This window comes from Python bivittatus, unplaced genomic scaffold, assembly GCF_059951505.1.
Source record: "Python bivittatus isolate LINGU-HERP-01145 unplaced genomic scaffold, Pbiv_v1 ctg000840_np1212, whole genome shotgun sequence".
Classification (NCBI taxonomy): domain Eukaryota; kingdom Metazoa; phylum Chordata; class Lepidosauria; order Squamata; family Pythonidae; genus Python; species Python bivittatus.
Genome location: NW_028277113.1, coordinates 6,420,044 through 6,438,509, shown reverse-complemented (window position 1 = coordinate 6,438,509; position 18,466 = coordinate 6,420,044). Strand labels below are relative to the sequence as shown.

The following is an 18,466-nucleotide window of genomic DNA, read 5'->3' as shown; positions in this document are numbered from 1 at the left end:
GACACTAAAAGCCTTTCACAGAAACTTCTCTGATATATTGATATTTATTTATTTAGCATATTTATATACATGCCCATCTCACAAAAAACATGACTCTGAGCAGCATACAAACATAGAAACAGTTAAAACTACATAACAATCAAAAACAGTTAAACATAAATTAAATTAAAACACACACACACACACACACACACACACACACACATAACCCAAGATTGCAGGAGAAGGTTTGAATCAAAGCAAATTCAACCAAAGCTTTTAGTACATTTTCTATTTATCAATATCTTACTTTCTCAATCTCCTTTTTCTTAGCTCATGGGATTTCCTTCAGCCACACACATCACCCAGATTTTCCTCTTCTTGATGTTCAGAACAACATTATCACATTGCTTTCTTTTCTTTTTCTTCTTCTTCCTTTTGATTGATGCTATTGCCTTCATGATAAGTTGTATTTCTTCGTTTTTTTAACTATCACAAATTTGTCCAAATATTGCCCTTAACTTATTTCAAAGGTAGTAAAATTCAATATACATGCATTTTTTCCTCTTTCTCCTTATATAGTGGTTACTGTAATATACATTTTAAAATATTGTTTGATATCTATATAAGAAGGAGGCATTCCTATATCTATATAAATATTGTTTGTTTTACTTTCCCATATACATAGCATCAATAATCCTTATTACTTCATTTTAAAAAAAAAATCTCCTCTCACCCCTATGGGTGGCATGTGTCTTCCTCAATCTCCCAGAGGCCTGGGAGTTTGAGGGTTCTGCGCACCATCTTAGCTGTTCCTAGCACTCACTCTCCACTGCCCAGAGGATCATTGGTTGCCCTCTCCCCTCTTTGGAAGAACTTTATAGTTCCTGCTGCTTTAAGAAGGCTCAAAACATTCTTAAGGACCCATCCCACCCGGGACATTCTTTTTTTGAACTATTACCATCTGGCAGACGGTACAGCATAATGAAAACAAGGACCAATAGGCTGAAGAATAGCTTCTATCTTAGAGCTGCAACAATACTGAATTCTGTCGTATAGTGCAGTATTAATGCAGCATCAGGGGTTGTGCAATATGGAATGTGAAGGTTGTGTTATATGTGTTTTATGTGTGTTATGTGTGTTATGTGTTTTATGGTTTTTATATTTTTAAAGCTGCACTGGGGTGGCATTAATTTCGTTGTACAAGTTGTACAATGACAATAAAGATTTCTATTCTATTCTATTCTATTCTATTCTATTCTATTCTATTCTATTCTATTCTATTCTATTCTATTCTATTCTATTCTATTCTATTCTGGACAGAGAATTCTGATGTTGTTCCTGGGATCTGCTGAAGCCACTCTGCAAGCTGAGGAGTCACAGCCCCGAGTGCTCCTACCACCACTGGGACCACTTTGGCCTTGACTTTCCACATCCTCTCTAGTTCTTCCTTCAGGGCCTGCTACTTCTCCAGATTCTCATACTCCTTCTTCCTGATGCTGCTGTCACTTGTCACCACTATTCTCTTCTGGTTTTGATTTCTCCAAAATCCCAGGTGCGTGTGTGTGTATGTATGTATGTATATGTGTGTGTCTGTGTGTGTATTCAGCTGGGATTTTGGAGAAAAGCTGGGGCTAAATTTTCAAGTGAAAAATCCTAGGCTTTAAAACTGTCATTAAGTCATGTAGTTATGCTCAAGAAATCTTCCAATTAATCAACAGTATACGTTGCATGTCTGTAGAACAGACTGTCCTTGAAATAAGAAATGTGAGTATGTGAGAGTGACATTATGGCAGAATTTTCCATTGATCACAACAGAATTAATCTGTTTTTGGAGTTCTAGGGAGAGGCCCAGTACAAACATTGCCAGTTTTTAAGGCAGGGATTGGGAACTCCTGACTTACATTTATTTTATTGGCCCATCAAGGTCAATTAAAATGTTTAAAATCAAGGAACTCTTTGGTTCTCTGAAACAAGACTGGGCTTTCTCATAAAAACCAATAGGAAGGGTGGACAAGCTTAATTGGAAAATAGCAGCTTGATGACAATTTTTGTTTTGTTTTGTTTATGGAAATACTTATATTGGCTGTTATGCATAGCTTCTGTGGTATATTGCATGTCTTTGAAGATGCAGTTGCAGTTGATTCCATACAGTAATATAGTAACACGCAAAGAAGAGGCTCAGCTAGAAATCTGAGTAAAAACAATGTCCACCCATGAATATTTTCAAATCTTTTGCTGAGATTTCATAGTAGATTTGAATTATACAACAGTTGTATCCAACAGATGTTGTACCATCCTTCGGCTCTAAACCAGGATAGGTTGCTGTCCCATCTCTTTTTAAGTGATTGTGAAAAGTCCACAATTTAAAACACAATTTTTAACAGGTGTTATTAAGGTCAGTTTTGAAATGAGACCATCCCCTAGTGATTTACTATGATGTAGTTCCATTTTGGCTACTACAAAAGATAATGCATGAGTACCACACCGTAAGAATAGATATTTGATTAAGTCTCTGTTGTCTGAGTGATACCTTTCCCCAAAGTGCAGACATTTCTGTAGTTGTGCCATCTGAAGCAGAATTAATAGGCCACTTCCAATTAACTTAAAAGGTGGAGATGTTAGGAAGAATAGAACTATGCCCTTCCCAACCACTATGAAAACCCATCTCACTTCCAGGACTGCCAGAAGTTCCACGATATGATCTGGAAGCTGATGGTACAGTTCAGATTGAGTCACGAGAATTGGGTGGCATACAACTTTAATGAATGATTATTACTATTACTATTACTATTTGTGTTGGACTTTTTTGTATGTAGGCATTGTACAAAGGGTACAGTCATGAGCAAAGGCTTCAACAGATTAGGTGATCACACTGAAAACCAAACTTATGTTAATTTCGCAAAATCAACCCCTACTGATTTTGCAAGGGGAATATTTTTGTCCAGTTAGCAAGTATGCTCCCAATGTTTCAATTTCTGCCCCTGCTCTTTTTTAACATGGTGGAGAGAAGGCAAACAAGTTTCCTCTTAAATGTGAAGATCTTTTAATATGCTGATTGCCAAAGGCAATGCAGCCACGTAAGGTGATGGTTACGTACCCAGCTGACATTAAATCACAGTGAAAGGGGCCAGTGTAGTCAAGAAATCTTCCACCCAGCTCATTTACAAGCTACAGAGATGAATGTCCCTTATTCCAGGACTGAACAGATGAAATGAAACTCTTTGAGTGAGGTTTCTTTCTAATAAAGGGGAGTCCTTGTCAAAGCCCTCCTGCGTATGCCCTCCTCCTTCATTCACTTGCAAATCACTGGGTGTTTGTACAGCCAAGTCCCCCCTCCCTTTCCCTCCCAACATTCACATTCCTTCACACCTTCCGCCCCTGTTCCCTAAAGCGCCTCAGATTCAGCACCGGCTGCAGCTTCCTCAGTAGCAAGAGCTCTGAGTCTGGGAAGGATGGTCCTTTTTTAAGCAGAGGTTCTGAACACAAACCAATCAGACCGAGGGGGTCTTCGGCTTCAGTTTTGCTAGTTGCTCAAGTTAAAAGTGATGCAGAAGGAGAGAGGCAGGGAGAAGGAGAGGGAAGAGAGAGAGGGAGAGGAAGGTCTGAGTATAGACAGCACTGGAGCTAAGATTCACAGGCAGAGGAAGAACTAAAGCAACCTTGAACAGCATAGCTGGAAGCAAAGCTACAGCCGCTTTCACTAGCAAGAAGGAGGTGAGTGATCTCTCTCGGTTAGTCTTAGATTCTCAAGCAGGCTTCACTTGAATTTTAGATGCTGTATTTCGGGCTATTGTGTTTGATCATCTCTCTCTCTCTCTCTCTCTCTCTCTCTCTCTCTCTCTCTCTCTCTCTCTCTCTATCTCTCTCTTTGCGGGAGGTGGGGAGGATGCAGTGAAGAGAGAAATAAAGGTGTGCACCAAGAAACGGGAAGTCAGTGACAAGCACTATACATTTTGAAACTTGAACTCTGATTTGAAGTGTTTGCTCGCACACTTGCATGTGAATACACACAAGAAGGACATGCATGGAATCCATTGGATAGTTTGCAAACAGGAATGGTGCTGGATTCTAGCCTGTGATAGAGTTTTTTCAGCCAAGCGGGGTTTTAAACTTCAGCTTAATTCACACACTTCATTTCTTGCATTTAGTATTTCTATATAGATAATATTTGATCTCCCTAGGGAGCAAGTATAAATGTATGTTCAGTTAAGTCTATATTATTTTGATTAGTCAGAAGGGAAAAAAAGATGTCTCTAGTATTCACAGTAAAAAATAAGATAATAAAAATAAAATTAAATCATTAATCTGTAAGGTCTGTGGTTACTTTTCAAAGGGCAAAAAAGGAATGGTTGATACTGATTTTAGAAGATGTCCTTTTATTAGTTTGTCTTGCACTGCTGACATAATTCAAGCTTCCAAACATCACAGAACTCTTTGGCAGTATTGTTGTTCATAGTTAGGAATGTATGCACTAAATGCAAAGTTGGCAAATGGGAGGGTGTGATATCTAGGCAAACTTCTTTGCCAGATCATAACCTCACCCTGGACTTTCTTGCAATTCTAATCAACAAAGCCATTGAAAGGAGATACGAATTCTGGAAAAAATATCCTAATCAAGATATTTCTTTTCAGAATCTGACTCATCTGAAAGGGTAATTAACTGACAGTTTTCTCACCCCCCATTTTTTTTTTTTTTTTGTTTGGTATTGTTTTCCACCTACATTTTCAATTATACATGCCAGAAATTCCATAATGGCATCACAGAACATCCAGATCCTGGACTCGAAATGATGAATGTGAACTGTAAAGGAAATCAATATTCTCTGCAATTGTATGGGCCGTTTGTGTACTAAACCCATTCATCCTGTGCCAGGTAGATTTAAATAATGACTCCAAATAGAAATGGACAAGGATCCTGGTAGGAGGTAATTTTCATTTCTATATACCATGTTAGAACTATAAAGGGATCATCTAGGTATTGATAAAGTTGAAGGAGAATAGGGGGCTGGATTTGACTCAAACCGTTCCATATCAAATATAGCCATCCCAGTTTTCTTTTTTTCAGACCCCTGGAAGGGGAGAAGCAGTTTAATTTATACTATTTTTTTTTGTTTGTTTTCCTCAAGCACAATAACTTGTGATTCAATTGATATTTGAGAATTATTGCACTTCCAGTAGATTTAAGAAGATACTTTACTTTTAATGTTGATAGTATTGTTCAATATGTATGTAAGTTTAACTTCCTAGCCCAAAGCAGGTTTTCAATCCTGTATGAAGAACCAACAGTATAAATCAGATATGCATTTGATTTTGCTTTATATGCATACCACAGCACTTTCAATGAATGCACATTCTCATCCACATGTAGACAGTAATGTGCATTTGAGTGACAATCCCATGAATGTGAGAATGATGATTTCCTCATTATGATGAGCATTTCATTTATCTTGGGGGTTCCTAGTACCTGAGCAGCTGTTGCCTTCCTATGCACATCATCTTCTCAGGATCATAGTGATATCCCATTGAGTTCTGTTGGGTTAGTGTACATTTCCTCCTACATGGAAAGAATTTTGGTAGAGTCTGAAGTAATACCCAAGCCAATGAAGCACTAGTTCTTAAATATGCCATGGGCATACTGACAGTAAACAAATGTGATTTGAGAATGGGACTGAACAAGCTATTGCCAAGTAATACGGTCATATTTTATTAGGAATAATGCAAAATTTTACATTCACAAAGCAGGCAGGCAGGCGTGGAATAAAGTAGATGGTCCTACAAACAACATCAAGTCCATTGAAGTAGACTAACTTCCAAACAAAACAGAACATGTTAGTGTTAAAACAGAAGCGCAGTATGTAAAAATGGCTTGATTTGGGATGTTTGCTATTTTTTTGATTTGATTTATTAAAAATAAAGTGGCAAATCTGGACTTACAGAGAGAAAATGACTTCAGAAGACCCAGTAGGGCTGTGTTCTTTGGATAAGAGATGCAGTATTCTATGGAGTGGCAAAATTAAAGCAAGATGAAATCTGACAGTTCCCCCCCTCCCCACTTTCTGCCTTTAATCCATATTTTTGAGGCAGAACATTTGTTTATTTCTTAAACAGTTTCATTATAGATAAGTAATAAAATATTTTACAGGCTTGCAGATGCCTTGTCAGGCTAACTTAAGTTTCCAAAAGGGTTGTAACGTGCTTAATTGATTATTCTGGGAATCAAGGAGGCAGAAATTCTGCAGTAAATTAGATCAGCTTGAGAGTAAAAGAAAGGAGGAGAGGATTCTAACAAAACCTGGCATATAGTTGATGAGTACCAATCACTCAATCACCTAGAATGATAGACCTGGCAGGTAGTAAGTGAAATCGTGTGCTGCCATCTCCTGTGAGCCAGACTCTTTGATATCTAAAGTATCCTTGGCAGATGCCTGTCTGAAATCCTCCAAATGGATTTCACAATATCCCTGTTTAGCATATTCTGTTTGAAAGCATTTTACCCATATTTATAGGATCTTTTAAAGTACTGTATCTACATGATGCCATACAATTATGACTTGTGTCAAAACAAGGGTACATTCTTTGAAATAGACTGTGTAGTAATAACTTGGGCAGTCTACCAGTTACATGTAGCTAGTTTTGAAACTGCAAATCCAAACATTTATACCAGAATTGATGCTGGGCATCAGAAAATGAAATTCACCACCATTAACCAAAATCATGCCTTTTGACTGTCAGGATTTACCGGCTGAGAACCTATGGAAAGCCTAGGTGCTTTTTTGTAGTAATCCTACCATTGCTAATAATTATGAAGTGATTACTTATCATGAAACTTTTTATAACTACTTTATGTGTGACTTGTGATGGTGGAGAGGAGGATAGCTTATTGAATACCATTATGTTTGAACCTATAATAAATGTGGTAATTATTTGTAACAATTGTTTGATTTTTTAATGAAAAGAAATTAGCATTACTTGACACTATGAATCTTTTCATGTATATTCTTGAAGCATCTCTACTGAGTTTCTCTACACTGATTATGAACTCAGGTTTGGAACATCCATAATTACAACCTAGTAAGTCACATTTTAGGTTAGCGTTGTGCCCGGCTAGTTAGTTGTGACTCAGAAAATCATAATCCCATAAAATTGAATTAAATAAGCAAATGATGGTTCAGTTAACCATGTATAAGTATGTCAGGCAAAAAACCCCAACAACCTACAAATTTACACTGGGAATTTCTAGCTCATAGCTCAAACTGTTACTGGTAGTTCTATCACATGATTTGTGTAACACCTCTTATTCTGTATTAAACTAAGTAATTTTTATAATGCTATCAGCTTTTTGAGACTGCGAATGGTTTCTCAAAACTGAATTTATAGTTTTTCAGCTTCCTGAGGCTGTTGGGTATGAATGTGATAAATAGGGTAGCATAAAATTTCCTGTGAAGATTAGTTATGCAGAATATGAAAGACATGTGATAAAACAGGGCATTCCTAATCATTCTTACCATCTGAAATACTGACTTCTGAGTAAGCATGCACAAAAACACACATACACTCTCTTATAAGACATTCCACTGGCAAATTCAGGGCTACCAAATTTGAGCTACAGAAATCCAATCAACCACAAGATGGCTGCCAAATGAACTTTAACCCTCTGCTACTCTCTAGTGGTCATCTGGATATTTGCAGTCCAGATCTGCAATACCTAATCAAATGTCATGATTTGATGATTTAGGGGTCTGCTTTGAAAAAAACATTTTGTTTTGTTTTGTTTTGTTTTGTTTTAAATGACATCAGAAGCCCCTGGCTAGAATATTATTTCAGTTTCCCTCTTTCTCCCCCTGCCCTCAAAGTGATGTGGTGAATTTGTAAAATCTCATCAGAAATATAATCTTGCTTAGGTAAAGATATCTGCCACAGTCATATTGTTAGGAACATCCCAGAGCGTGACGTTAGGAAATTGCAGATAACAGAAAACCTGAATCCAATAAGCATAAGGGCATGAAATAATACGAACCTGACATTTATGAAATGTGCATGGAAGAAGGAATGCAGCTGAGATTATTTTTCTAATCAGTCAATAGGTTTTTGGTTTTCTTTGGTTTTCTTTTTCTTTTCTGAAGTTGTGTGGCTTAGAGCAGCTGTTCTGAGTAAATGCTGTCTAGAGATGCACAAATACTTCGATATGAATAATGATATCTGAGTGGGGACAGAGAACATTTTGTGTTCCCAGAAAAGCTTTTTGGAGAAGTTATCGTTAAAAAAACTTAAGCCCATATTGCTACTAAAGGGCAGCAGAAATCAAGCCAAGGGAAATGAATCACAAATCTGGACCATCAAAATTCTTGGCATAATCAGTATTTTAGCAACACTGTTTTTTTTCCCCCATGCTGATTATTCCTCCCAGCTATTTCTCAATAAAAGTGGGATATTCTGGATAGCAATTCTGCACACATTTAAAGAATTCTCATTCTCATTCTCCTGCCCCAGGGAATCATGAAAAATGTGTATTAGTTTCGGATCCTTATCAAAATTTCATAGCACTTTGATCAAGCCCACAATCAAAGCATTTCCAGTATTGATAGCCCTTTAAAATATTGTCAGTGTCAATGTCACAATTTCATATGCTCCAGCTGCTCATTTTTATTATTATTTTTAACTGCTGGAATTTCATATTCATTATGATTTGCAACTTCCTCATTATACAGTTTTGCGTGCAACTTTTCCCAGTACACTTTGTTTTCTGCTCACCGTATATGAGAATATAAATGAGAATATATCAAGCTTTATATATCATTTTTCCTAAGAAGTACTTTACAATCTTAATTCCTTCTAAGTATAGCCATTTTATTTCTTTTAATAATTATTTTTATTAACATTTAAAAATACAGAGATAAAAAACTAATGCCAACTAAGAAAAATATAAAAAGAAAAAAAAAAAGAAGAAAAAGTGCAAAGGGAAAAGAAGAAAAAAAAAGGAGCGGGAGGAAAAATAAAAAAATATATAAATAAAAAAGAATATATAAAGAAATGACTTCTCCCTTCATCAAGATAAGTACAATTTCAGTAACATATCATCTTCTGTAGCATTTCAACCAAAGATCTCTTCATCCCGTATCTCATCTTTTACCTATTAGTAAATCCTTTATCTATTAGTAAATAATAAAACCTCATCATTCAATCTTAATCAGCTCTCAATCCATTAAGAGTTACCAGAAATAACAATATCTATAACATTAAACAAATAAAACAATTTCCTTTCCTTTCCTTTTCTTTACACAGTAACTTATCATTTTCTCTAAAAATAAAATAACAACAAAAATCTCTTCCCATATTTTATCTTATATCTATAAGCAAACCTATAAAACCTGTTGTTCAAACTTAATAAAAAAATTCCATTAAGAGCTACCAGAAAATCTTTAAACCCTTCAAATAATATCCCACAAATTAATTTCTTATCATTTACTCTTCATCTCCTCTCAGAAATTCTGTCATAAATTTCAATTTTAACATCATAACCCATCACTTTCTCTAAACATATAACAATAAAAAAATATCTCCTCCCCATATCTTATCCAATAGCAAATCTTTTAGGCCTCTGTCATTCAGTCCTGGTCAAGAAAAATCCATTGAAAACTACTAGAAGAAAAAAACATCATATATTTTAACCTTGATCAAACAAACCAACTTTATAATCCTTTAAAAAAAAACTTGATGTTTATTCCTTTTAAGTAATGTCCTAAAAGCTGATTTCTTTTCATTCTCTCTTTATCTTTTCTCAGAAACGCTTTCATAAGCGTAACACATCTCCTTTGTAAGTCCAAAATAAGAACGTTGTCCAAGTTGTTGTTGTTGTTGTTGTTGTTGTTGTTGTTGTTATTATTATTATTATTATTATTATTATTTATTGGATTTCTCCCCCGCCCATCTTCCCCACAATAGGGGACTCTGGGCAGCTCTTATAGTTAATTTCAAAATCTTATTTCCACTCACCTAGTGAAATAAAACTTGTCTTTCTGAAGGTGTTTAGTATCCAAAAAGCAATTTACAAGCCATTTTCAGAAGTGATTAAGAAAGGAAGTGGACACACCCAGTGTCTCTTTGAAGGCTCTGAACTGTGGATTGGATTCTCCCAGCTCCCAGAGCTCTAAAACCTGTTTTACAGTCTCATTGTGGGAAGCCTCTGTAAGGAGCCCTATGGGTGATCCGAAGTCCTCCCCTTTGTCCGGGAAGGAATTTTGAGGTTCCTCATTCTGCTGTGGTTGTCAGCCATATCAGATATTCCACTTTCTCAGACTCACTCTTATTTCTGAACGCATAGTGTCCCCCCCCCAAAAAAAACCCCTCATTCTTTTGTGTGAATTTCTGAGCAGAGAGTAATGTCAATGTACTCCACTCATTGTTATTCCCTTGAGATCATTGATCTTGTTAGAAAACAGTTTAACTTCTTATAAATCCCAGAACTGCCTTGAGATAGGGCTGGAAAGCCACTATCTTGGAGAAGAGACTGAACTAGATATTCGATGAAATCAGCCTGTTTTCTGGTTCTAGGAAGAAAGGCTGAAGTTTTCCTCCCACTACAAATTCCAAGCCAAGGTCCAGGGAGCCCCAGCACAGACCATTGTAAAAGACTTAAGATTGAATGTAGAGAGATCTAGGAACTGAACATAAATACTAACTTGCTTCTTGACTGAGCCCTGACATTTTTTTAATGCATATGTAGCACACAAATGGTGTTGTATTTCTACCCAAAGAAGATTGAAGGTTTGATATTTGGAACAATAGTGTTAAATGAATCTGTTTGCATATCCATTCTTTCCATCATTTTACCCACAGGCATATTTTCTTCCCTCCCTCCCTCCCTCCCTTCCATATTTTGTATGTGCGTTTTTCTAATGTATGTGTATTTCTGCAATCAACTTCCACTAATATAATGCCTTTTTTAAAATGTCACCTTTTTGGTCTCTGCATTTTGGTGCCCACTTTTTGAATGGAGAATTCTATACCAAGACAAGAACTGCAAATACATTAGCTTAGTTCATATAAAAATATGAACTAAACACATTTCTAACACATCTTCTCATATGATTTGTTGGTTTAAAGTGAGCATTTCCTTCATCTATGTATCACCGTTAACTGGTAGCATGTCCTGACTTCCCCTTAGTATTTATTGCTCAGATAATCACTTTGCCAGAGTGCAAATGCTTTCGTGAATTTGCCTTTTCTAGTTCAGTGCAAATAATTTATGCCAAATACTTCTGGAAATGAATTCTTAGGGTTGGGGAAATAAGGATTGGATTTGTTTATGTGTCCAAAAGTACCTACTAATTTTGAGTCTCTAATTATTCCCAACTCATACAACATTTAAATATAGATAATGGCATTCATACCGGTAAAAGAGAAATCAATTGGTCTATCACATCGCAGAGAAACAAATTTATGACTTGGCTCTGGAAAGTGATGCAATGATTAGTCCAAAGTATACCAATACTTGGCAAAGAGTATTTGCAAAGAGGCCCAGCCTCCTCAGGATGATGAGGAAAGGGAAGCAGAAATAGAACCAGCCATCCTTCAGGAAGAAGTTGTGTGGGCAATGGGCCAACTGCCAAACAACAAGGCCCCAGGTGTAGATACCATCCCTGCAGAATTGCTGTGGCCTCTACCTCCCACAACCATCTCAGCCTTGTGCCAAAAAGTTTGGTAAATGAACACATGGCCACAGGATTGGAAACTATCAGTATTCATTCCATTGCCAAAAAAGGGTGACTCCAAGGACTGCTCCAACTACTGCACAATTGCCCTCATCCCTCCCACTAGCAAGAGGCTCCTTAAGATCATACAACAACATCTGGCACTCACCATCAAAAGGGAATTACCAGATGTTCAAGCTGGCTTCAGAGCAGGTTGTGGCACTAAGACCATACTGCAAATCTATGCTGGATCATGGAAAAATCTCAAGAATTTCAAAAGAACATCTACATCTGCTTTATTGATTACAAGAAAGGCTTTGATTGTGTCGACCATGACAAACTGTGGAGAGCCCTAGAAGACCTGGGCGCGCTAACACATCTGGTGAAGCTGCTGCAGTCACTGTACACAAATCAGGAAGCCACTGTGTGAACACCATATGGAGCATTGATTGGTTCAAGATAGAGAAAGGAGTGTGGCAAAGTTGTGTTCTTTCACCTTTCTTATTCAACCTGTATGCCGAAGTGATCATGAGGAAGCTGGAACTTGAAGAATCAACAATCAGAGTAAAGATTGGAGGAAGGAACATCAACAATCTTCGATGTGCTGATGACACATCTCAGAAAGCAAAGAAGGCCTGAAACATCTGATCAAAAGTATTAAAGAAGAAAGTGAAAATGTGGCCTCTTCTTGAACATCAAAAAAAATCAAGCTCATGACCATTGTAGGAATGGAAATGTCAGAATAGCAATTGACGGTGAAGAGATTGAATGCATGTAAGAATTCACTTTTCTAAGATTGCAGATTGATCAAAGTAGTAAAGGCAGTCCAGAAATAAAGTGTCAAATGTCAGTAGGTCACACAGCAACAATGAGTGTGAATCAAATATGGAAAAGCAAGGACATCAACCTGGCAACTAAATGCAGATTAGTCTGCACTATTGTGTTTCCCATAGGTACCTACAGTTGCAAAAGTTGGACCATGAAAATAAAAATTAGACTGGAGGAAAATCAACTCATTTGAGCTGTGGTGTTGGAGAGGTTTCCTGCACATTCCTTGGACAGCAAAGGTGAGAAACAAGCAAGTTGTGGAGCATATAAAACCAGACATATCATTGGAAGGCAAAATCACAAAATTCCACCTTACTATTTCAGCCATGTCATGTGATCAAACTCACTGGCAAAGGCAGTTATGCTCAGAATGGTCAGTGGTAAAAAGAAATGAGGCCGCCAAAAAATTTGGTGGCTAGAAACCATGAAAGCCAACACCAACCAGAGCATAAAACAACTGAAAGAAGCCATACAAAATTGAAAAATGTGGCGAGAGCTGGTCCATAGAATGGCCCAGAATCAGACACTATTGAATGGATATCATCATCATCATCATCATCATCATCATCATCATCATCATCATCATCATCATCATCATCCTAATACACTCTTCCTTACTTCCTGTGGTATTTGGCATGGGGGAACTGTAATCTTAAGAGTAGAAGCTGGAAAGAATTGTGTATATTTATAGAGAAGCCATAAAAATGGTAAGACTCAGGGATTTGAGCCAGTAGACTCAGGAGAAAAACGTTAAATGTTTGAAGGGGATGACTAGAAAAAGTGCCATTGCAAAGAGAATGGGAAGTCATGGATACTTTACCCCAAAGCTATTTGCCCTCCTCTACCTGTGAGTAAGGAGAAGGAAAAAGAAACTACTCATGAATGAGCCACTAATAGAAAGGAAGAGCTGAGGAGGCTACAGATGCTCTGCCCTGAATTCAAGGACTGAGGAGAAGAATGAAGCTGATTGTTGTCAACTCTGTTCCCTTTTTCTGAGATCACAAGGAATTGCCTTGGAATCAGAGAGCAGGAAAATAGCTGCCAGTCATTTCCAGTCTCCCTCTAAGAGATAATGAAAGTAGTGAATAGGGAGGAGGAAGAGGTTTGAAAGGCATTGTGCGCTCAGTATTGCCAGGTTAGATGTGTCCGGAATAGTGGATGAGAGAGTCCAGTTTTAAATCTCTGCAGAGCCTTGAAGCTTCATGGATGGATTTATGTATAGCATTTATATCCCATCTATCAGCCTGAAGGGATAATCAGGCCTTTAGGCACACCGTTGTCTAGGCTGTCCAACTTGTGGCTAACCAAGTTGCACACAATTGTTACTATGTTTTTTTTTTTTTTTTTCCTGGATGGGGAAATGTTGTAATTCTGGGAAGTCGTCTTCTTTCTGCAGTTCCTGGCCCTACTGCTGTAAGATGTCAATGGATCAGAAATTAGCATAACTGTCAGATGAACAGGAGGATAGCTTAGGAAGTTTGGTCTATAGTCTAGACTTCAAATAGATAAACCTTTGTGGCTGGTTCTACACATTTTTTAAAAAAGAATTTTAATCTGTTGGGGTATGTGATTGGTTATATCATGACATTGCTAAAGTGAGTAGAGTTATGATTTTTGGTCTATGGGGAACAATTTCTTTTAGGACAAAATGGCAATAAAAAAAATGTTCCTGATTTTGTTAGTTTGTAGGAGGTGTGGTTAAGGGATAGTAGATCATCTACCACAGAAGAATTCTCAGGCTATTGTAGATGTTCCAATAGGAATGAATATGACATAAGACAGAACACGAGAGAGACTGCAATCTGTCTGTAGTTGTCAGCAAACCAATACAATTATTTATGGGTCTAAACAATAGTGACTTTTAGAGATCAGAGTCAAAGATGTGTGCCAAAAAGGATGGATGGATGGATGGATGGATGGATGGATGGATGGATGGATGGATGGATAGATAGATGATAGATAGGGTGAAGATGGCCTTGTAAGGACTAGTTTCTAAATTGGATATAATCCAAATTTGATGGATCAATTGGGTGCTAGAGAATCAAGATTGTGAATATTAATCATTTTATTTTGCTTTCTTATAGAACATTATGTTCTCTAGTTTTCTATGTGCAGAATAAGTAAATTAAAACTAGGAGATTCTTTCTTTTCCCTTCTTTTTTTTTTTTTTCCTAAAGAGGAGGAAAGAAAAAGTAGGAAGTTCTCTCCTTTTTCTGATTCCTTGTGATTTCAACCAAAATGAGGCCAGGGACTACTTTACTGCAATGAATTCTTCATAATGCCCCCTTTTCCCAAATGAACTTTTCTCTTAAGAGATGGTAGGGAGTGTTCCTTTTCCAACTTTCAGAGATTTCCAATCCTTATCCTTTGCTAACCTGGCACGACCCATAGATGCTGGAACCACAACTTCCAGAATGCCCTTTGGCCTTGCTGGCTAGAAAATCTATAATTATATCTCAGTACATCTGGAAGGCCTCAGATTGGGGGCAAAAAGTGCTCTGTAGTGCCTTTTTCTGTTCTTTTCCCCTTTCCTAAACAGAAGGTTGGAGTTGACAAGGAAGTTTAAGCTTGTTCTACCATCATACAACCCTGGAGCTGCGTTCAGAAACAGGTGGAACATGCCAGTTCTCCATTAGGTTCACTGCAGTACCTATGTCTGTTCTAAATCAACTGCACTTCTTACTTCCCCTTTCTCAATAAGCTGAATCTGTTCAATCATTTGGAAGGAAATAAAACCAGACACCATAGATATCATAAGGATAGCAATGAATCCTGTCCCTTTTCTTAATCACATATGGTCATATTTACATAAACATCCTGGGTTATACTTCTTGGTCACACTGGAATGCAGGTACAGTGTTGAAACAATTTGGGGTACCATCTTACATATGGTCAAATAAGGATAGTTATAAGGATAAAAGGTATCTATGCAACTATATAATTAACACATTTGAGTGTGTGTATGTGCCTTTGAGTCAATCTTGTTTCCTGGTGACTGCCTGGACAAGTCCCTGAAGTTTTCTTGGCAAGATTTCAGAAGTAGTTTGCCATTGCCTGCTTCCTAGGGCTGAGAGAGAGTGACTGACCCAAGGTCACCCAGTTGTTTTTTGCATCTAAGGCAGGAATAAAACTCATGGTTTCTAGCCTGGGGCCTTAACTGCTACACCAAACTGGCTAACACATAGGTCCATGAAAATCAAACGGGTAAAAAATCAACACCAAGCGTGCCACTAAGCTTTCCAATATTTGTATCAGTGAGAAACAACAAATATTCATTTCTATTCATTTTGAAAATTGAAATAAATTGTAGGTAACAAACAGCCAACAAGCACATATTTTCTTCTCATAAATAATGCATGCTGTCATTCTGTGTCAATCAATGAAACATAAATGTGCCTGATTGCTTTATTAGTGTTCGCAAATTAAAAAAAAAAAAAGTGACATTCATGTTGTCTTTTGCTCCAAAACTTGACAAGTATAGTTAATTTATTTACTTCATTCTTTCTTTTCTCTCCATGTGGCAAGTGGCATATGATTCAACAGACAACGACAAGATAAAAAATGTAACAACAATAAATCCATTTAAAGCACACACACTCTAAATATGCAGTAAATATATTACTAATTTGTGTGGGCAGATTAGAACTTCTTATTGAAATAAAGACTCTCCATGACAAGTTTTAATTTAAATCCCACTTTAGTGGAAGTGTGAATTGATTAAAGAAATGTTCACTAAAACTTCCACTGGATACTTCATTAATCTTCCTCTTTATTAAAATATACAGATAGAAAGACAATTAGAACTAACCATTCTTAGTGTAACATCCAAAAATGCATCCTCATGTCCCAATGCAAGAATGTGCCTCATAGATTTCAGACTTACTTCATTTCATTTTTTCACATACCTCAATTTCCATTTTTCCCTTCTGTGTTGTGAATTACTCTTCCTTCATTCCTACAGCATCAACAGGCAAAAGAGTAGAGCAGAGACAACAGAATCTTTCAGTCTGTCTTACCTTCCAGGTCCACGTTATGTCATACTACTCCTATGCAAGTGATCCTGAACATAGACATTGTTGAATGACATTCTTTCAATTCTTGGATCAAATGTAGTCTTTGCATATGTATTGAACAAATCTTATAGTCACTCCAGAAACAATCCACATCCTTATTTTAACATCTCTCCAGTTACATCATCTGTACCTATGCCTTTCCATTTTTCATAGTGTATGTGTTCATCCATAGAATTCACCAGGGATAGACAACCTATTCAGGAGCATTTCTATAGTAATTTTGGTATCGTACCACCATTTGGCTGAACTCAGCCAATAGTCCCAGGAAATGTGAATCATTATTATTGCCACTAACCTCTTTCTTCATCCAAATCAAACAGTCATGGCCTGTTCAGCAAGTTTCTAAACATTAACCTTGGCAGGTTTTGATGACAGTTCATCTTAAAATAAAACAATTCAATTAAGGCATACGGAACTTCGCAGCAAGCAATCTATGAAGATTCCATTTAAAATATATTATCCTTCGAATAGTTAATTCCAACCATTTGTTCCTGTCCATATAGTCTGGTTACTTACACTACATCCCAGATTGTGCAATATTGCACTCTAGGCGAAACGTAACCTGCGCTCAGTCTGTAAATTCAGCAGACCTTGATTGATTTACTATTCTCTTTACTATCTTCTCAACTGCTTATCTTTCTCACATCCCTGCTGCACAATGATTTCTACAACTTCTAACTTCCTTTTTCAAAAGTCAATATAGCTCATACTTCCCATCAGTGAAGCAATCATCCTATCTCCTTCAGATATTCTATCTCAATTTCATTTAAACCTAGTCCTAATATAAGCATTCCTTTCTCAATTTCTGATTTCACTAAAACTAAAGATTGATCAAGAATGGACTTCAAGGTCATAGGAAGTCTCCTTACTTTCTTTCTTTCTTTAATGTAGAATTTGTCAATCAAAATATAATTCAAACATAAGAAGAAAAAAAATTCAGAAACAAAAACAAAGCCCCATACATTAAAATTAAAAAGTTTTGAATTCAGGAATTTCTCATACTTCTTCTAAACAAATACACCAACCACATTATCTCAACTCTTTCTCATCTCAGCAGTGAAGTTTGGATTGATAATGACACTTATTTTGTGGTTTCTATTGTTTCATAATTCTGAATCAGAAAAACTTGACATTCTACTGTAAACCATTCAGAGATCTGTAATCCACATCTACCTGGATTTAGTATATGTAAAGAAAGATTGACACTTTAAACCCAGATCTTTTCAAAGGGAAATGGTCTTCCTTCCTTCCTTCCTTCCTTCCTTCCTTCCTTCCTTCCTTCCTTCCTTCCTTCCTTCCTTCCTTCCTTCCTTCCTTCCTTCCTTCCTTCCTTGCCATACTCTCATTTTAATTAAAAAACGTTAAAAAAACTATACATGTTCAAACCATTTTAAATATTTTTAGGAATTGGAAATATGGTATATCATTTTCTTGCACCAATAACATACAATATATTTATCAAGGCATAACTGTAGTGGGGGCGGGGGGGCGGGGAGATCACAAACCAAAACCTTTATGGAGCCACTATTCCTTGAGTGGCAATTGAGTAGTATAGGCAACATTTAAGAGATCTAAATAGGTGTGTCCTGCTTGCACATATTCTTATTAGTTAGGAAAGAGTATAGTGAAAAATAACCTAATTTATCATTCCTCCCAACATGATTGGATTATTTAAAACTTATTCCTCTGTCAAAAACCATTCCTGAAAGGCCACATTTCCAATCAACTGATCAGTAGAAACTGAAGGGTCATGAATAAGGTTCACATCAAAATGCACATCTCACCAGTAGTCTTGGGATAGGATACCTTTGCCTTTAGGACACGTAAGAACTTTTGTCTGTATTTACTAATAAGTTTTTTTTCTGTGAAATATGATCTTTTTCAGAATAACAG

At 36.8% G+C, this 18,466-nt stretch overlaps 1 protein-coding gene across 1 annotated transcript in view; it reads left to right on the top strand.

The window, feature by feature from the left end:
• Window positions 1–3,517: 3,517 nt before the first annotated feature.
• CDH9 (cadherin 9) overlaps window positions 3,518–18,466 on the top strand; it is a 145,265-nt gene continuing 130,316 nt past the window's right edge. Inside the window, exon 1 of the mRNA XM_088130755.1 lies at window positions 3,518–3,696. The gene's annotated coding sequence lies outside the window, so the exon portion shown is untranslated. The remainder of the gene's footprint in view (window positions 3,697–18,466) is intronic.